Source organism: Peromyscus leucopus, chromosome 4 (genome assembly GCF_004664715.2).
Source record: "Peromyscus leucopus breed LL Stock chromosome 4, UCI_PerLeu_2.1, whole genome shotgun sequence".
In the NCBI taxonomy this organism is placed as follows: Eukaryota; Metazoa; Chordata; class Mammalia; order Rodentia; family Cricetidae; genus Peromyscus; species Peromyscus leucopus.
In genome coordinates this window covers 24307141-24329503 of record NC_051066.1, presented here as the reverse complement: position 1 = coordinate 24329503, position 22363 = coordinate 24307141, and the positions used below count along the sequence as shown (strand labels likewise).

Below are 22363 nucleotides of genomic sequence, written 5' to 3'. Positions count from 1 at the left end.
TTTAATTAATTATTTGTTTGCTAACACATTTTGTGCTGAGAGACCTAACTATAAGAAAAATGAGTCTTGGCATTTTCTCAGGTATGGAAAATTGAAAGTGTGGTTTTACTTTTACTTTTTACTTCTTAGCTAAAGCAGCTCCATTAAAGAAACATAAAACTATTGACTGTAGTATGCCATTGTCTATTGATTGCATCTGATAGACTAGCTGATAACTCCTGAGATATCCATGCAGAACTTCAGGAAGTCTCCACTTTCTAAGCTTTTAAATGTGCAACACTTGGAAAAACAAACATACAAACAAACAAACAAAACCGTCAATCAATCATATTTTTTCTCTCACTGCAATGGAAAAATTATATGCAGAATGCTGTATATTTGTAGAATGTAGGAATTGTTTATTGCTTAAGGTCACTAATGCGGAAAAGTAGACTTAAAATGTAGTCCTCCTATTAAATACTTAGAACCAGTTTATGCAATGGTTTTCACCAAGGAGTTTCATTTTTCTCATCTGTACAAATCCAGAGATATAGACTTAGCTGAGATCTTAAGTGAAATGAATTCCATTGTGAATAAAAGGGTCAAACATGAGGGCTGACAAATACTCCCCCTCAGTTAAAAGAAGAGTTTTTACAAATCAGTGGTCTATCCAATAAAAATAGCAACTGATACTGCAACAGTTTTTAGGCTAGTTGTATTAGGTGTTTAAAATCTTATAGTCAAATGCCAAAGGTGTTTGTGATGCTTGGCACATTATTGTGACACTGCAAAGTAGGAATGGAAAAGGCATCTTTTTATTTTTAATGACTTTTCCATTTTGAATTTACTTTAAGTTAGTTAACGCATCTTCCACGAGAGGTATGTGGTCTTGGGAAAGGTTTTTCTAACACTGTCTCCCAATTTCCTCAACTATAAAATGAACATCCCCTTTGAACAGAATTGCTGTTTGAATTAAATAATGGAGTGCTTGGAAAAAGCAACTTGGTGAAAAAGTTTCATGAACAGAAGTGAATATATCAGAAGGAATGCTGTGCTCTTTTAACACAATCAATGCTTGATCAAAACAATAACTTTCCTCAAATGTTCTTTCACACACATACCTCATTTTATCCATACAACTTCAAAAGGTGCCCTATGAGAACCATCTTTTATTTTATAGATGAGAAATCTGACCTTTTGAGAGCTGCTTCCTTCAAGGCACATGGCCCAGGAACTAGAGAACTGACTGAAGAGCCAGGTGTACCAGATATCCACTTTGTTTTTGTTTTTCTTTTCATTTCATCACATTGATTCCAACTTTAGAATTGCTAACTTATGTGCTCTGGCTCACTTATGGACGTGAAGGATAAAATGTGTGTTAGAAGAGAAAAAGAAATACCACCTGAGTTTTTTAGACATCCTTCCAACTTGCTTTCATGTTGTACTGAAAACAAGTCTCATTAATAAATTTAAGAAAATGAATTGAGAAAATATATATAATACCATCTTCTTCCCAATAAAAGTAATGGCATTTATGTTTGAAGCATGATTTTCAGATTGTAGCCAGTGTTTTTATAAAGGAAACAAGAATAGGACTGTATTTTTCCACTGCAGGTGAATTTGATATTCAAAAGCATGAGACAACTAATGGCTGTGATTAGAGGGAAGCAGAAAGTGTGGAGGATGTGTGAACTTCCCCACACAGACATTTAGCTAGATCATTTAAGCTTGCATGTCTGTTACTTTATTTTATTTAAAACAAAATTGGCTCTATTTCTGGAAATCCATGACTTAACTAGGTACTTCTGTCTCCACCTGAACTAATATCTCTATATACTTAAGATAAATTATCAAAGTAGGACAAACACAGAGCATGTATTTATGACTGTGATGTGCTTTATAATTGCTAACAGTTTTGATGCTTAGAGATGCCCCATATTAATAACTACAAGATATTTTGTGGCAGTATTTGCTTGTATTTAATTTAGCATTTATTTTCAAAATGTGCTCCATTAACAAGTCTTATGTGAATAGGAATATTTTGGGGTCACTGATACTTCAGTGATGCCAGTCTAAACTCTCCATGTATCTAATCATGATTAAAAATAAGTCCCAGTTTATTATATTGGTAATTAATATAGTGATAAATAATAAGTTTGTTTGTTTTTGCTTTCTGGTTTATTGTTTTTCAACTCTAGCACATTATAGGCTTTTATAATGGAAACTTGATCACTTTTCTCCTTACATTTCTTGTGCTGTGAAAATGAATGTAGAATTAATATCCAAATCTTGTGTTTATAAAGTAATTTGTAGTTGACACATTAAAAGTCCTGCTTTCCAGAAAAATCTGTCAGTCTCAGGCAAACTGTACTAACTAGTCATTCTCTTACTGTGCTTTGTGGCCATTACATACACAAACTTGGCATTTAAAAATCTAATCATTTTGTTGTTGCTATTACATTATTATTATTATTATTATTATTATTATTATTATTATTATTTTAACGCAGAACCCCAGGTATCCCAGGCTTGAAGTCACTATACATTTGAAGACAATCTTGAATGCCTGAGCTTCCTGCTTCCCTTCCCCAAGCACTAGCATTACAGGTGTATACCAACACAGCAGGTCTCATAGCCACTTACATTCCAGGAAAATAATCTACCAACTTAATTCCATCCTCAGGATCCACTGCAGTGCTTTAAAAATGGGTCCATAGAGATCTTCACGCATCACCGTTTGTATTAGTTGCTTCAATAAAACCTATGACCAAAAGTAACTCATGGAAGAAGAAGTTTACATTGATGTGTAATTCCACTGGGGAGAAGTCCATCATGGTGGTGAAGCAAGGCAGCAACATCAGGTCTGGTGGCAGAAGCACTAAACTGAGAGACAGAGCTAGAACTGGAGCCAGGCTATAAACCATCCTAAGACAATCCCAAGCGACATACTTCCTCCATCAACCACTCCTCTCTTTTTTCATGTACATCATCACCATTTGAAAACTAAATGATCAAATGCTATTGGGGATATGTCTAGTTCAAACAACTATACCCCCCAAAGAAGACATTATGTCCCTTCTCCTTGGATGACGACTAGACTTAGCAACTTGCTGCACAAGTAGGTTGAATTACAGGTCCACTGATACTCTCTGTATTGTGATATATGCCTTTAGAGCCCTTCTTCCATACTGGGCAGGCCATATAGAAGTAAAGGTACCTTAAAACTTTGTCTTCTCCTATATATGTCCAGAACAGCCCAGACTCCAAAGATGTAGGTGTTCAAACCTCTATCCTAAGTCCAGTCCCCGACTTTACTAAAATAGGAGGAAATAATTGAATAAGAAATGCCTAGCAGAGCATAGATAACTTCCAATAATGTGAGAAAGACACTGTCCCTTTATGTCACTGATTATATTACACAGCATGATTAGCTGGAACAATGCAAAAATGCCATTCATTCTGCTACACTGAGGAAATATTACCCAAAATCATTATGCTTGTGAAGAACACTAAATTAACCTTTGGTTGCTTATTGAAAGATTAACATTTTATTAAATGAAATGTAGAATAAAAGAATAAAACCTTAATAGAATAATGATAATATAACAACATTTGTTTAGGGCCCATTATCCATATATATATGGATATATATATATCATACTTATATCATGTAAGGTTCTGGAAGTATGTGCTATATATAAACACATATAATTATAAAATATATTGTCCAGAGATTCAAGGCATTGTCTTGTTTTTTATTTTCATTACACATACTAAAAGATTTACATTAAACAATTACATGAGAGATAAAGAAAACAAAGGGGATAAGGAGGAGGGGGAAAAGGCAGCAGAAAGTAGAATAGAGGGAGAAAGAGATGTAAAGAAGCAGAAATCTTATATAGTACATATTCAAGGGAATCCTGAAAAATATGTGCATGAGGTATGAGAAGAATTGCTACTGTAGGAATAGATCTTTGAGATATGAGAGACTGAATGGGATGTAAGTTAGAGAGACAAGCATTCATTTACTTATAACATATTTGGTTTTTGTAATTAATGCAATCTATACCTCCCTGCTTTTTCTACCACTGCCAAATCTTTTGTTTTTCTTAGTACCCTATCATCTATTTGGACACATGTCTGGTTATTTACAGAGCAAAACTGGTTTACTGTAATATTTACATACACTTCTGGTTTCCATTTTTTTCTCAAGTTTTGTCTATATATGTGACTTGTACAAATTCCCTAGTAAGGAGATCTGATTAGTTCAATTAGTATGCCATAATACATCTTTGTGCATAACCTTCATATTAGGCAACTTCATATACTACCACTAACATGTCTAGAGAGTCTGCCCTTGGGTCAAGAGCCCACATGTTCTAATCATCTCTAGAAATGTCATTTGCAACAAGGGAGTTGGCTACTCAATTTTTCTTCCTCACTTGTCAGGTCTTATTTAGAAGCATGTGCAGGAATGGCCATAGACATGGCAGTCTTTGGTCCAACTTATACAACACATGAAAATGTAATCACCACCTCCCTAGGTTGTATTTATTCTTCTAAGTAATAACTTGAGCACCATGACTACACAATTCAATTTAAATTTCATTTAAAATTGTCTCCTAAAAGTTTCCTTTGTTCTAACATGATTTGTTTCTAATCTACTTTGCTTATGGATCTGAGAACGAGCTCTTCCAATCTCTCTTCACAGAAAGTCTCGATTTTAACTCCCCTTAAAATGTAGTTCTTAACAATATCTCCAGCTTTCTTCACATAATTCATCTTCATGAACTCATGCCTTCTTCATGTAAATGCTTGACATTTAATAATGCTGTGTCTTGTGTATAGGGTTTCTTTTTTTAATTTTTTTAAAATAGCCGATTCCTCCTCTACTCACTGTTAATTAAAGGGCTCTATGAAGCTGATATCAATTGCTATGAAAATACCTTGGATATCACCTTCAAAATGATCTTCACTACTCTGAGATGCATATGGACAAATGGTTGCTTAAGGGCTAACTACATTGCTACAAATATATGTCATGTTCTTTCAGTTACCTAGGTTGAAAGCTTTTTGAAGATAGTCATTATTTTAAAAATTATATTATTTGTTCTTTTATTTATTTTACCAGGACATTCAAAACATTCCTATGATGTAGTAAATAAAATTTTTCAAACAAATCTATAATTTGCCATGTTCTTGGGATGGCACAATAATAAAAGCATAATATTTAGAGGCCTGGGATATAGTTCATTGGTAGAGCATTTAGCTAGCATTTCCAAAACTCTGGATTCAAATCCCAGTAACACACAAAATAAGCATTCAATCAAACAGAAAACCCACACAGCTCTTTAAACATTAAACATGATTGGGCATCATCAAATTTATTCACAAGATTAAAAGAGGAGTTTGGAGAGTTGATAAATGAGAGTGCATTACCTTGAAATGTAGAGGTTTATTTATGCAAATAAGCAGTTATTATTTCATTCATTCTCCTGTTCATTTGTATTTGTTCATTATATATTTTAGAAAATGCATTACTAAAAGTTGTATATATTTAGGAAAACTTTACTAATTCAACCAAATTAATAATCATTGGCACAGCTAAATAATAGCATATTTATTACTAGTTGATTAAATATTTTTGTTTGAACTTAAGAATATCTACTTCAGACAAAAATAATAATATTTTTTATCAGTGAATGAATTGCAGGTTACCATTGTCTTCTAAGCTGTGCTCTTTTATGATATCTAGAAGAATTTCCTGAATCACATATATTATCTCACAAACATATAATCTCAATTTATTGTTATCTGTTCCCTTTAACATGCTTCCATGCCAAAAAAAAATCGACAGTAAATAGTTTTTATAAAATTTCTATATGAATACGTAGCTTAATTATTGAAATATGGAAGATCACAATTTATGTCATGAGAGCCTGATTTTCTGTCATGCCAATATTTATTGCAATGTTGCTTGTCACTTCTTTACCCTTTTATTGCTTTGTAGTATCTGAATTTTGTTTGAGGATTTATTTTTATATTGATTATTTTAAGTTTTGGAATTTTTTCCACCTCTTTCTGCTCACAGTTTTATTTTACCCTTCAGCAGTCTGCCTGTAAGTTTCTTCTTGCCAGTTTTAATAGTCCATAATTTCCAATGGAAAGTCTGCTGCCAGAATCCTCTTTCCTCCAGTGTTAACGGCTGCTCTTGAGAACCTGCCCTGCCCTCCCTCATCTAATTTGAGTCGATGAGGGGGCAGACAAAACAGATGGTTGGCACAGGACAGAATGATTCACTGTTAGAAATCATGGGGAAACATCTTTGAAATTGGTGAGGGAGGGGAAGCCTGACATTTGACAGAGCCATGTAAAAATTGCAATGCCCAGAAGAAGTTCAGTTTAATTTTGACTGTTATATTCCAGATGTCCTGATCATATGATTACAATTTTAAGATTATATCAAAACTATACCTTTTCCCAAATGCACTGTAATCATTTCGGCAAATTGAGTTTATCATTGTTTTTCAATATCAGGACTAGTTTCAAAGTCATGCCATCATTGACCTTATTCCTATGTGCTTTTCCTGACTTCTTCAATTCCCTCTCTGCTTCTAGTCCTTGAAGCTTACTGCCTTTCCATAATCTTTCCCATGCCACCTGATAGAATCTTCACTAATTATGGCTGTAAAATAACTTAAAATGGCTGCATTAGTCACTAAACAAAGTGCATGTCTAAAAGTATTATTTATATTACATTTGAATTCTAGTAATACTGGTTTACCACGACATCATAGATCTAAAAATATCACAAATCTAAAACACTGTTGACATATACAGAGAATTATGTAATAGTGGCATGCAGAGGAATCTAATTGAGACATTTTACACTGAGATTTTTCTCTCTCTCCCTCTCTCTTTGAATCCAAAGTTTTCTTAATTATTATACATTTGATTTTTCAAACAAAATAGAACCAAAACACATAAAATCCATCATGGTGAGTTGAATCTACAAAATATTTATTTTCTCTTTGGAAGTAAAATAATCCCACATCTGAATATTTGCTCATAGAATAGAACCAATATTATATATTACAAAGCTTTGTGGTCAAATAAAGGGCTATTTTATGTAAGCAGATATACAATAGACTATGATGTTAAAATTGTTTGAGGTAGGGCATTAAGGACAAATTTTAAGTGGAATGTACTCTAAAAATATCTATGGTTTGTCTTTTTCTAACAAAGTATCCAAGGTTGGTACTTTGTAAGAAAAGGGTTTATCTCACAGTGCTTTAGTTCCAAAAACGTGATGGCATCATTGAGTCCCTGGAAGAAACTCATGGTATAAAACATCATTCAAGCCGGGCGGTGGTGGCACACGCCTTTAATCCCAGCACTCGGGAGGCAGAGCCAGGCGGATCTCAGTGAGTTCGAGGCCAGCCTGGGCTACCAAGTGAGCTCCAGGAAAGGCGCAAAGCTACACAGAGAAACCCTGTCTCGAAAAACAAAAAACAAACAAACAAAAAAAAAATCATTCAAAATAAAGGAAAGGTCCATGTGTACTGGATTCTTTAGAGGAGTATTCCTAACAATCAATGAAAAGCTATACCAAAACAGACTAAGAGGGACTCAGACTATTCAGCAGTAAAGAGTGCATTATCATCATCATCATCATCATCATCATCATCATTTTGCAGATGGCCCCAATTCAATTGCCAGTGCTCACATGATTCATCTCATAACCACCTCTAACTCTACCTCCAAGTGGCCTGATCCTGTTCTGGTCTACACTGTATACAGGATTCCTGCACATACTTCACACAGACATACATACAGATATTCCAAAAATTACAAATTAAATTTAAAAATTTTTTTAAAAAAAATCAGATAATAATGGAAAAGGCATACTACTCTGCTTTGTCTGTGATATTGCCTACCCAAACAAAGATAAATTTAATTGACATTTTCATTCATTTACTATTAATAAAATGTTATAGAATAGGTCTACATTTTCCTTTGCTTATGAGCAGAATTACTATATCTGTTTCTAAAACAATGTATGTTCATATTGGTGTGCACATGTGGACAGTACATATTTTTGAAACTTGTAGGAACAAATAGTGACCTTTCTTCTAGTAAAATGGTGATATAGAAAGAAAAAAATGTTGAAGAAATAATGCAAGTTATTACCTTTTGGATGGCCAATAAGTGGAATATCTCCACAGAGTGTTAAACAGATTCAATGTGAGATAGTGTCTGTGCAATTTGCCCCATAACATTTTGGAATTTATCATATATTTCCAAACGGAGAAATCCATAAGGAAGTTGTGAGATGGAGTTAAAGTGCACATTAAATTTATTACATAACCAGCTAAACTTGAGTCCACAAAAGTCTTTGTTGTTTACATTGTGGACACTATATTATTAAGCAATGTTTCATTTTTACATTTTTATATATTATGTAGACTTTAAAGTGTTGAAACACACTATTAATTCTTTAGTTATATTAAAGTAATTGGAACCCACTTCAGTCAGGAAACCTTGTAAACTTAACTACTTAATTTACAAATGATATATACTACTTATTCCTTAAATAACATATATAGTGCCAAGGAAACTTAAAACTTCTATGATTAAATACTCTATGAGAAATTAAGACAAACTTCAAAATTAGGTTGTCTCAGTAGTAGATATGAGATATTTGAATAAAATATCCTCCAATGATAATTATTTAATTACCTATAACCCTAAATCAGAAGTGGGTCAGAAAATGTCTCCCCCATGATATTTGAAAGCTAACTTCTCTTCAATGTATTGAAGTATTCAATATATTCAAGTATGCTACTTGCTGAATACAAAAGACACAAAGAAAACAGAAAAGGATGGGACACATTCCCTACAGAAGTAGAAAAGAATAGCACTGTCTGGTTTAGTCTTTAAAACACTCAAAGAGTACTTCAACTTGCTTGCGATGTCAAATGTTAGACGGCAAGGTGAAAGGGTAAGTTTCAAACTGTATAAACATAATCTGGACATCAAAATTTCTTATTATTAGGAGATAGAATTCTGTATTTTAAAATTTAAAAGAATATATATCCTTTTGAGAATTTCATTATACAGGCATATATATATATATACATATATATATATATAATATGTGTATATATATATATATGTGTGTGTGTGTGTGTGTGTATGTGTATATATATATGTATAGATAGATAGATAGATAGATAGATAGATAGATAGAAGCCAGAAGTTTTCCTGCATCACCTATGAACACCTGATTTTCAACAAAGAAGCCAAAACTGTACAATGGAAAAAAGAAAGCATCTTCAACAAATTGTGCTGGCATAACTGGACATCAACATGTAGAAGACTGCAAATAGACCTGTATCTATCACCATGCACAAAACTCAAGTCCAAGTGGATCAAAGACCTCAACATAGATCCAGTTACACTGAACCTGATAGAAGAGAAAGTAGGAAATAGTCTTGAACTCATTGGCACAGGAGAACTCTTCCTAAATATAACACTAGTAGCACAGACACTGAGAACAACAATTAATAAATGGGACCTCCTGAAACTGAGAAGCTTCTGTAAGGCAAAGGACACAGTAAATAAGACTAAACAACAGTCTACAGAATGGGAAAAGATTTTCACCAACCCCACATCTGACAGAGGGCTGATCTCCAAAATATATAAAGAACTCAAGAAACTAGACATCAAAATAACAAACAATCCAATTTAAAAAATGGGCTATAAAGTTAACAGAGAATTCTCAAAGGGAGAATTTCAAATGGCCAAAAATCATTTAAGGAATCGCTCAGCAACCTTAATTATCAAGGAGATGCAAATCAAAATGACTCTGTGATACCATCTTACACCTGTCAGAATGGCTAAGAACAAAAGCACCTCAGACAGCTTATGTTGGAGAGTATGTGGAGCAAGAGGAACACTCCTCCACTGTTGATGGGAGTGCAAACTGGTATAGCCACTTTGGAAATCAGTATGGTGATTTCTCAGAAAATTGGGAATCAATCTTTCTCAAGACCCAACTGTACCAATATTTGGCATATATCCAAGGAATACTCAATCATATTACTGTGGTGGAAAACAATGAAAAAGAAAGGAAATTCTCCTAATATACAGGACATCATCGAGCAAAGCAACCGATATATTATGAGAGGTTCATAAATTGATTAAAAAGTAACTACTAAAACTTCCTGAATCTTGGGAACTTGCTGTGGATATCGCTATATGTAAATAAACACTGATTGGCCAATAGCCAGACAGGAAGTATAGGCGGGACTAACAGAGAGGAGAATTGAGGAAGGAGGAAGGAAAGGAGAGACTGCCTGGAGCCGCTGCCGCCAAAACAAGGAAGATGCAAGGTACCCGTAAGCCACGAGCCACGTGGCAAAATACAGATTAATAGAAATGGGCTAAATATAAGAGTAAGATCTAGACAATGATAGGCCTAAGCTAATGACCAAGCAGTTTAAATAATGTAAGAGTCTGTGTGTTTATTTTATAAGTGGGCTCTGGGACTGGCGGGACTTGGCGGTGGGAGCTGGAGAGAAATTCTCCAGCAACAGGGACTATAGACACATCCAAATTCAAGAAGTTCAACTTCCCTCCTATAATAGTAATTAAAGTACTAATACATGGTACCATCAAATTATTACAAGTTAAGTATTTTTTGAGAAAATCTTCAAAGCAACCAATGTGAAGAAACTTGTAACACACAGGGGTCATAAAAAAAAAATGTTCTCAACAAATTCCCTACCAGAAGGACCCAATAAAATAGTATTTTCAAATAACTTAAGAAGAAAAACCCTATCAACCATGACTATGGAAACCAGCAGACTGTCCTTCAAAAATGAAGAAAATAGTTTTTTAAACAAAAGCTATGAGAGCTCCACATCAAAAACCTGTATCATAAAGAATTGTAATGGAAGCTAGGATTAAATGGAATGACTATTAATGTGTAAACAAAAAAAATATAAAACTCACTATAAAGGCAACAATGTTACCCAACTTATAATCCTGATGTATAAAATACTGTAATGATAATAATATAAAAGATAAATGTCAAAGTATCAAAAGAATATAATTATAGTACTTTATTGGTGGGTGAACAACAGAGAAAGATGTAAAGGGTGGTATCAAAAACGAAAAATGAGAGGAACATAAGTTGAGTTCAAACCATACTGTAATAGAAGTTAAGTTGTTATTGGCATAACATAGACTATTAATGTTATAAATCTAAGGATAATCACAAAATGAAGCTATAATAGTTATACATACTCCAAAAAAAAAGAAAATAAAAATTAATCAAAGCATATCACTATAGAAAACAAACATGAGTCTATAACAACATAGAGTACACAGAGAAAAGGCAACTAAAGAATAACTAGATATCAGGTAACCAATGGACAGAGAATATTCTCATTCATTGAAATATAAATTGGACAAATTTACCATCATAAACTATACAATGGCCAAATAAATTGGATAAAAGCAAGTAACAGCAATCCACTGTGTAAAAAGACTCATTTCAGGTACTAGAAGAAAAGTAGGCATGAAATGATGACACAGAAAAACATACTGCATTTAAATATCAATTAAATAAGGCTCTGAGTGACTATACTGACACAAAATAGACATGATGCCAAGAGCAATAGATGTTTAGAAGGTTATAATAAAACAATACTTCAAGTCAGCAATAAGGATTATAAATTATAAATGCATATGAAACCCACATTCAAAGAATAAAAATACAGAAAAGAAATTGTAACAAAATTAACAGTTATAAACATAGTAATACTTCAATGCTGCATGATTAACAGTATGCAAATTATATAGACAAAAAGCCAGTTAGGCAACAGTTAACTTGAGTAACATTGAAGACCAAATTGATCTGAGACATGGATGGAAACCAACCACATTGTATAGATGTATAAATCTCCATTATGAAACTCAATATGTCATAAACTAACATGGACTAGTAAAAGTAAACATTTGACAATAATACAAGAAGCCTCCTTGTCAAAGAAAAATCACTCCATTGGTGAATTCCAGAAAAAAATTTTTAAGAAAAAGTACTACAACCTTTATTAAATTCATCAAATAAAATAAGAGGATTGAACATTTCTAATTTGTATCATGAGGATATTATTACTGTGAAACCACACCAGACAGAATTACTACAAAAGAGGAAAATATAGACCAATAGCCATCATCATCATAAATATGAATGATTAGAATTCTATGCTAATCTGGAGAAAGAAAAGATTCATCTGCATATGTTATATGAGAGAAAATGTTAAAAGGGTATACATTTATAAATAGCCCCCAATCAGTGGAATCCTCAGGAAAAAATAAATACATTGATTTTAGTGAAAGTAAAAAATATGCAACTTAAAATTTGAGTGAATGCTTACAGGACACAAGCAGTATTCAACATTCTGAGTAATAATAAGAACAAGGCTATAATTTCCTACTTTAAAGAAATGAGAGAGAGAAAAAAATCTGAATCAAATGGAGTGAGAAGAAAGCACAGGCCTAGAATAGAAATCAGTAACCTTTGAAATAGAAAAACAATAATCATTATACTTCAATAGTTGTCTCTAGCTTAGATGGATGGGATGTCTAAACCACCAAAAATATTGAATGAGAAGTAAAATATGGGGCACTCAAATGATTGATATTATAAATGAAACATTGTAAGGAAGCTTTAAGAACAATTTTATGCCCATTAATTCAACAGCTCATGAAAAATTGCCCAGTATCCTTAAAGTAACTAACTGTAGATACTCATTCAGAACAAAATAGATGATGTGAATTTTGCTACAGCTATCTTAAATATTTAATGTTGTTTTCAATCTTTCTAACAAATAAATACATATCCCAAAGTTATTTTATTGGTAAAAAATACTTAATACTTAATAAATAATATAAAGTTTATATCATTTATTGAAAAAATAGGAAAAAAGAAAAAAAACATTTCTTTTTTGGTTTTATTATTTTATATACAATCTTCATATCAAAACCAACAGTGCATACAAATGAAAAAATACCAACTTTGGAATGGACGAATTATGAAACCAACACTGTAGCCAGAAGTTTTCTCTGGTCCTGCCCAACCCCTGTGGTTCCAAAGCCACTTATCAAATAATTACTCAAAAGCTTATATTAATTATAACTGCTTGCTCATTATCTCAGGCTTATTACTCACTAGCTCGTACACTTAAATTAACCCATAATTCTTAATCTATGTTTTGCCATGTGTTCCGTGGCTTACTAGTCTACTAGCATTTGGTGTTCCTTTGGCAGCAGCTGGCGTCTCCTCTCCTCTGCATTTCTTCTTCCTCTCTTTCCAGTTGGAATGTACCACCTAACCTAATTTTGCCTCACCACTGTCCAAACAGCTTTATTTATCAACCAATCAGAACAACACGTATTCACAGCATACAGAAAGACATTCCACAGCACATCACCTTAAACAAGTATCCTTTATAAATCAGACTGATACTACATTATACTTGGAGTGAAAAAGATTTTCACTAAGAACCTTACTTGGGTCTAATTATGAAATGTATTCAGAAAGGGCAGAATTGAGGCATATTAGACAAAGTATTTAACTACTGATCTTTAAAAGTGTCAAGGTTGCTAAAGACAATGAGTACACATAACCTCTCACAGATGGAAGTAGATTTCAAGGCAGTGAGATTAAGTAAATTATTCTTTTAAAGTTGGATGTTGGAAATATTATAAACCTAATAGGACAAGTTTGGTGAACAGTGATGTTTCCATGTCAGAAAGATTTGATAAGTATTCATCAGTAGTACAAATTGAAGTAGTGTGCTGCTAGCTGCAAGTCATAATATTTCTGTGCATCTATTTTAAGAAAAACATTTTTAACTTACACAAGAAATGTTAACTTTCAGAGAAATAAATATCATAGCTAAATAGTGTCAGATTTGAGAGTTTTGAATTGATTGAGGTTTTTTTCATTGTATTTTATAAACAGCATTAAAAACTAGAGACATATACTTTTTTTTGTTTGTTTGTTTTTGTTTTGTTTTGTTTTTCGAGACAGAGTTTCTCTGTGTAGCTTTGCGCCTTTCCTGGAACTCGGTAGACCAGGCTGGCCTCAAACTCACAGAGATCCGCCTGCCTCTGCCTCCCGAGTGCTGGGATTAAAGGCGTGTGCCACCACCGCCCGGCTGAGACATATACTTTTTTTAGGCTGTTTATGTCATGGAAAGTTTTTCTTTCACCTTCAATTATAGCAGAAAGTTCTGCTAGGTATATTATTTGATACTGGCCTTCACTGTCTTTAGGATGTTGCATGCATTGCTACAGTCTTTCTGGATATCAGTTTCCATTGAGAAATCAGCGGTTATTTTGATGGGTTTTCTTTTATATGTGACTTGCATTGTATTCTCTTGTATGGTTTATTTATTTATTTATTTTGTGCTCTGTTTACTTAGTGTTTTAATTATGATGTGCCATGGGGATTTTCTCTTCAAGTCTTTCCTATTTTGTGTTTTCTTTGCTTCTTGAATCTGTTTAGGGGTATCTTCCCCTAGTTTATGGGAGTTTCCTTCTTTGATTTGGTGGAGGATCTGGTTTTTCCCTTAACTTTGTCTTCTTCTCTCTCATCTATGCCTATATTTCAAGGTTGTTTTTCCATGCTGTTCAACATTTCCTATGTGATTTTTTCCTGTGTTTTTATACATTTTTCTGAGTTTCATGCTTATTTGGTCTAGATCCTCTACTTTCTTAGGTCTTAATATGCTATCTTCTGCTTGATTCATTCTGCTTCTAAGGTTTTCCATTGAGTTTTCTGATTTAGCTATTAGGCTTTTATTTCTATCTTCATTTCTTTTTTCTTTTCTTTTCTTTTTTTAAGGAGAAAAAAAATACTTTACTAAAACATAAGATTTACAGAAGTTTCCAGACAAGTCATACAAAATGGTCACAAGCTTTTGTTTCTTCTTGGGGGGGGGGCAGAGAATCTACATTCGACAGCAAAGTCACAATGTTATTACTGAGGGCTGTGATGTTTATTTAATGTTCCCATTTGGTTCAGACAATCAAGCTTGTCCATCTACAGCATCTAAAGTTAGACTTGGCTAGAGAGCATAGTCTAAAAAATTGGTTAGCTGCATTTAACCACTGCAATTAGATCCCATGGAGGGGGGAGAAGACCATAAAATTAAAATACAACTACTTTCCCCCTAAAAAATAAAATAAAAACACCCATACCCCTGGCAGCTAACCCTGACAACTACCTTCCTTCACAGTGCTTTGTACGTAAACCATGATGGGGAAACAAATCCAAGAAGAGTCACTGCTTTCAACATTTCACAACAACCCAGATGATACTTCTAGCCTATGCTCATGCTTTACAACAGTGAATCAGGACAAGACAGAGATTTGCTAATGTGCATGTAATCACCAAAGATGAGGATGCCTGGGCTTTTATTCTGTAATGTTTCTAAGACTGTGTCCTTTAAATGCAAACACAAAAAGGAACAGTCTTGGCAGAACAGGAGAAGTGATGTACACTCGATGATCTGATCGACTTAAATATTATTCATGGCATATAGCCTAGTCCATGCTCTCACTGTTTCTATGGCTTGGGCTTCATTGGTCTTCCACTGCTCAGCTACATCATTCGCTAACGGATCATCTGGATTAGGAGCACTTAACAAAGCCTGGATTGATAACAGAAATGAGCGGATCTACAGTGCTGGGGACCACTTATCTTTCAAAATATCTAAACATATTCTTCCCAACTTGTCTACATTAGGATGATAAATTTTGATCATGAAACGTACTTTAGGTGCTGTCATTGGATATTTTCCTGGAAGGAATAGTTCAAGTTTAAAAGTCCCCCCCTCAAAGAGGGAATCCTGGGGGCCAGCAATGACCACATGGAAATAACGGGCGTTGCTCTCATCTGGTTCTGCTTTAATGCCAGGAACTGGTTCAGCCAGAAAACGCTGGGTTTCCTTGATGATCCTACCGGGTTGCCCAGCCATCTTGTCACATCCTAAGTTCGGCCTCTGCTCTTGTCTCCGGCTCTGCTCGCCTCACTAACGAGTGGAAGTCCTGGGCCGCCTCCGCCGTGGCCCCTCGGAGAGAAAAAATAATCTCTGTCCTCATTTCACCTTGAGTCTTCTTCAATAATTTTTCATTGTTGAATTTCAGTCTCAAGTTCTATATTTTCTTTGTCTTTTTTTTCAAACTTACATGTATGTTTTGATGGCATCACTCAGGCTTTTATTATTCTTAATCTCTTTCTCATTAACTTCATTGACGTATTCGTTTCTTCTTAAAGCACTTTGAATTCAATGATTATGTTTACGAAAACTTCTAGAAATGATAAATAATACAGCAATTTGGAAAAATACAGAACCAATTTACACAAATCAAAGACTTTTTTTATACCAGATGAAGGAAGAAGAAGAAGAAGAAGAAGAAGAAGAAGAAGAAGAAGAAGAAGAAGAAGAAGAAGAAGAAGAAGAAGAAGAAGAAGAAGAAGAAGAAAGGAGGAGGAAGAGGAGGAGGAGGAGAGGGGCAATAATGAAGAAAAAGAACGTAAAGAAGAGAAAGAGGAAGATGATGATGATACAGAGGAGATCATGGACATACTCATATTCACAGTAGTCTTAAATAAAATACCCAGAAACAAACTTAACCAAGGTAGTGATTGGCCTTTAAACTTCTGAAGAAATAAACAGAGAAAGACACTAGAAAGTGGAAAGACATCCCATGCTCATGGACTGGTAGAATTAATATTGTGAAAATGATCATTTACCAAAAGCTAATTACAAATTCTATGCAATCCCAATCAAAATCTCCATCTGATTCTTTATCAAAATAGGAAATCATTCATGTGGAACCATAAAAGACCCTAGATAGGCAACACTATCCTGTGCAAAAAGAACAATGGAGGAGGGATTACTGTACCAGATCTTAAAATATATTACAAAGCTACAGTAATAAAAACATTTAGGTAATGGCCTAAAATAAACATGCAGTCAAATGGAACAAAATCAAAGACCCAAACCTGAGTACATTAAACTTCAGCCAACTAATATTTGATAAAGAGACCCAAACCAAACACTGAAGAAAACATCTTCAACACATGGTGGCAGGAAAACTGGATGGCCATATGTAGAAGAATGAAATTAGACCCTTATCTATCACTTTGTACAAAAAGTAACTTCAAGCAGATCAAAGACTTAAACAGAAAACCTGAAACATTGAAACTGTTGGAAGAAAATAACTGCATTGTGTGATAGCAGTAGGAAAGAGATTTCTTAATAGGACTCTATTTGCCCAAGAGGTGGGACCTCTTAAAACTTAAAAGCTTCTGCATTGCTAAAGAAACAAGCAAGTGAAGGAAAAGACCACAGAATGGGAAGGAATCTTGGCCAAATATACACCTAACATAGGATTAATGTCCAGAATATAGAATAAAACTCAAAAAACAGAGTTAAAAATAAAAAGAACAAAAGACTAAAAACAAATGACACATTAAAAAAATGGACATGGGACCTGAACAGAGTTCTCAAAAGAAGAAAAAAATGCTTTAAAAAAGTCTCATAAATGTTTATTGTCCCTAGAATTAAGAATTACATATCAAAAGAACTTAGAAATTTCATCCTACCCCAGGCAGAATGGCAAAGATCAATAAAACAACAACCACAAATGAGAACTGTCATTAACTATTTGTGGGATTGTAAGCTCGTGCAGCCACTCTGGAAATCAGTGTGTAGAATACTGAAAGCTAAAATAAATCTACCACATAACCCTTTCTCCCATTCAGGTCCATGACATATACCAAAGGACTAGACACTCATTCCACAGCTACTTGCTCCACCATATTCATTGCTACTCTATTCACAATAGCTAGGAAGTGAAAAAAAAACCTAAATGTTCTTCAATCTCAGCAGACAAGTAGATAGTGAAACTGCAGTGCACATACACTACACAATTCTGTTAAGCTGTAAAAAATGAAATCATGAACTTTTCATGTAAATGGATGGAACTAGAAAAGATGATATTGAGTGAGTTAACCCAGACCCAGAAAGACAAATGATGAATGTTCTCTCTCATCAGAAGCTCATAGCACTAAATCTTCTGATAAGAGTATATAGCCTGCTATATATAATTTATCTGAAGAAACCAGAAAAAGTATTAAGGGACCATTTGGGGGGGGGGTTAGGAGGGTTGGGGAACAATAGGGAGGTAGTAGCAGTCATATTTCTCAAAGAATTAATACATGTAATTCTCAAAGAACTTATTGTTTTAAAGGAGAGTAGTTTTTAATGATAGCATAATTGACATGAAGTTAAAGGTGACAATAGAATAGTACTAACTATTTTAAGCTATATATTATTTTTCTGACCCTAGGTCAGTTTCCAAAATCATTGTTACTATGTTCAAAAACATGATGGGTTTGCAAAATATATGTGTAGATGTTAAATAAATAAGTAAATCAGAAACAGCACCAATTTGCAAGAGAAATACATTAAAGAGGTTTGTCCCAAAAGTTCAAAAAGGTTGAAATCTCATTTATGCTTAAAATACAAGATTGACTTACTACACTACAGTTCACTGGGCTATTCATGCCTTATTTTATTGACGGTGACAAATGAAAATGCTATATTTTGCTTGGTATGCCACTGCAATTTAAAGAATGTTGTGGGAAAAGCTCTCAAATTTTCTCACACTTATTGAAATGGATCTTTAACCTGATCAGGATGGAATGGGACAAGAAATGGAATGATGGCATTCTAAATCCAAATGTATGTGACAATGTTCAATTTGAAGTTGAAAATTATCAAAGTAAATTTGATAAATACCTGCATATCAAAATAATTAGCAAAGAATAGATGATGCTAGGAAATTCAAATATATATATATATTTCTTCAATAGTATTCCTTTCTGTAATTAAAGCATTACTATATGAAACTTTATGTAAAAGTTAATTTTAATGGTCCAGGGCTATGCTCAGTATGTAAAATTCTTTCCATGCAAGTATGAGGACCTGACTGCAATCTCCAGACTTCATGGAAAGCCAGGCATAGTAGAATGTGTCTGTTTTCTCAATGCTCCTGAAATAAGATGGGAGGTGGAGACAGGGATTTCCTGGAAGCTTAGGTGCAAGCTAGCCTGGAGTAAGCAGTGGTATATAAAAAAACAAAAATGAAAAGATTCTATTTCAAACAACATGAAAAGCCCAGACAAACACTGAAATTTGTCTTCTGACATTCAGATACAACCCTTGGCATGTATATTCCTGTTTCCTCCCACATATCTACACACATATCCAAGCACACATTTAATATACACATAAATGACACATCATGACTGAACTTATTTGATACTAGTGATGTTTCAGCATGTGCAAAGCAACAAATGTAACAGAACACATAAATAGAAACAATGTCAGTCACTGAATTATCTCATTTGATGCAGAAAAGGACTTTGATGAATATGAATACCCCTTCATAATAAAAGTACTAAAACTAAGCATAGCAAAATCATACCTATACCTAATTTGAAGGCAATACATAACAAAACTATGCTGACATTATACTGAACAGGAAAAAACTAATTACTTTCCTTTAGAAATCAAAATGTAGTTATCTATTCTCACCATTCTCACTTAATATACTGCTTAAAGTCTTAGCCAGAACAATAAAGAGAAAGAAATAAAGAGGATACACATAGGATAGGAAGAATTCAATTTATTTTTTTATGTCTGTTCTGAACTTACATTTCAAAGGAGCTAATGACTCAAGGAAAGAATTCTAAGACTAAATAAAAATTTGCAATAAAGTACCCAGAAACAAAAATTAAAATATAAGATAATCAACAGCTTTTTTTATGCTATAGCAAATGTGATAAGCAAGATATAATCAAGAGAACAATATCATCCACCAGAATATGAAAAGTAATTACCAAGAAATAACCCTAGCTAAGGAGGTGAAAGTTCTCTAAAATAAAAATCATGAACCAAAGAAAGCCAAGAGATACTAGAAGACAAGCACATTTGTCATGACCATGAACTTATATCAGACTTAATACTGTGGATATGGACATATCCATAAAACCTCTATCAAAAAATTAAAAACCTAAATCTTCTACAAAATGAGTGTGGTATTTACATTAAAACAGATGCAATAGGAACAAGATGTCTCAGTGCTGTACCTGAGAAAGGTACTCGCTGCCTTTCTCAAAGATCTGAATTTGATTCCTGGAACCCTCATAGTTGGAGGAGAGAATTGCCTTCCTCAGGTTGTTCCCTGACATCCACATACATCACAGGGGCGTGCACACACACATGCACACACGCACACACACACACTCACAAATATATCAATAAATAAACATATCAAATATGCTTTTAATAAATTTAAAAAATCTGGACACACAAGGAAATAGGCCAGAATAGGGCCCCAGATATAAATGGACACATCTATAGCCACGAGTTTCCATAAGTGTACTAAAATCATGAAAAGTAGACTAGCTTTTAAAGTAAAAGTATTAAAATAGTGGATGCACACATCTAAAAGAATAAAGCTATCCACCATCCACTTTAGGAAGTCTGTTGTTGTCCTTGTTGAGGTCTTTAGGCAGTCAAGTAGGTGAGACTTTATGGGATAACTTCTGACAATACTAGGAGTTACAATTTCACAGCAAATTCCCTATTCCTCTGGCACTTACAATCTTTCTGCCCAACCTTCTGTAATGTTCCACGAGCCTTATGTGTTGGAGTTGCAGAGATATCCATTGGGGCTGGGTTCCACAACTTTGCATTTTGATTGGTTGTGGTTTTCTGTAAATGTGTCCACACAAATGACAGCTCATGCTAGAGAGAATGTAGAGCAAATGGAACACTCCTCCATTGCTGGTGGGAATGCAAACTTGTATAGCCTATTATGGAAATCAATATAGCAGTTTCTCAGAAAATTGGGAATCAATCTACCCTAAGACCTTGCTGTACCACTCTTGGGCATATACTCAAAGGATACCCAGTCATGCCACAAGGACACGTCCTCAAATATGGTCATGGCAGTTTTATTTATAATAGCCAGAACTTGGAAACAATCTAGTTGTTCTTCAACTAAGGAATGGATAAATAAAATGTATTCTATTTATACAATGGGGTATTAGTTCCTAAGACTTAAGTGCTAAAATCAAGGTCACCAGGAAAATGGATGAAATTAGAAAAAAATCATCCTGAGTGAGACAACTCAGACTGAGAAGGCAAACATGGTATGTACTCACTTTTAAGTGGATACTAGCTGTAAGGTAAAGGATAACCAAGCTACAATCCACAGACCTAGAGAACCTAGGTAACAAGGAAGGCTCAAGCGGAGGATGCTTGGATCTCCATGAGAAATGGAAGTAGATGAGATTTTGTGGGTGGCCTGGGCTCAGGTGGGAATGGAACCATGAGAGATCAGGTTGGGAGGGATGAAGGAGGAGAGTTCTGAAAGAGATGACTGGAAAGCGAATCTACAAGGAAAACCCCAGATAATGCTCTAAGCAATAGTGGATATGTAGGCTGAACTGGCCATCTGCTGTGATCAGGACAGACTTCCAGTAAAGGGATTGTGACACCAACTCAGTCATATATCTTCGACATATAGTTTGTCCTGCCCATGGGATGTGCTGGAGTAAGGGTGGTTGAGAGTGCTGTGGGATAATGCTCTTGTACACTGTAGAGATTTGTCACTCAAATTGGTTTAATAAAACACCAATTGGCCAGTAGCCAGGCAGGAAGTATAGGCCAGGAGACCAGACTAGGAGAATTCTGGAAAGAAGGGTGGAATCAGTAGTCGCCAGCCAGCCACAGAGGAAGGAAGATGAGAAAAGTTACCAAGCCACGTGGTTAAACATAGATAAGAATTATGGGTTAATTTAAGCATCAGAGCTAGGCCAAACATTTATAAGAAATATTAAGCCTTAGAGTCAATTATTTTGGAAAAGGATGCCAGATATTTGGGAGTTGCTGGACAGACACAGAAACTTCCACTACATGTGGGATCCAAATTAAGAATTTAAACATAAAAACTGAGAAAGCTTTTTAAAAAAATGGATTCTAAACACACGAAAGAACAGAGTCAAGCATGGCTTTTTGGTAGCAGCTTTTTCATGGGTAGATCTTGTTTGCTGGCAAACAGAGGTGCAGCTCCTTTAAAATATGGTTTTCTGACTAAGAGTTAGTGGCAAAACCCATGCAGCTCTCTTGAGAGGCTCTGCTACCAAACATTTAAATAAAGTTTATGAGGAGTTGGGGGCAGTACACACGACTCAAACCAGTACCTCAACCATGAAGCTAGACTCTCA

General features: G+C 34.4%; 1 pseudogene; it reads right to left on the bottom strand.

Moving 5' to 3' along the window:
• Positions 1-15378: 15378 nt before the first annotated feature.
• On the bottom strand, positions 15379-16034 carry LOC114705026 (annotated as a pseudogene).
• Positions 16035-22363: the final 6329 nt, after the last annotated feature.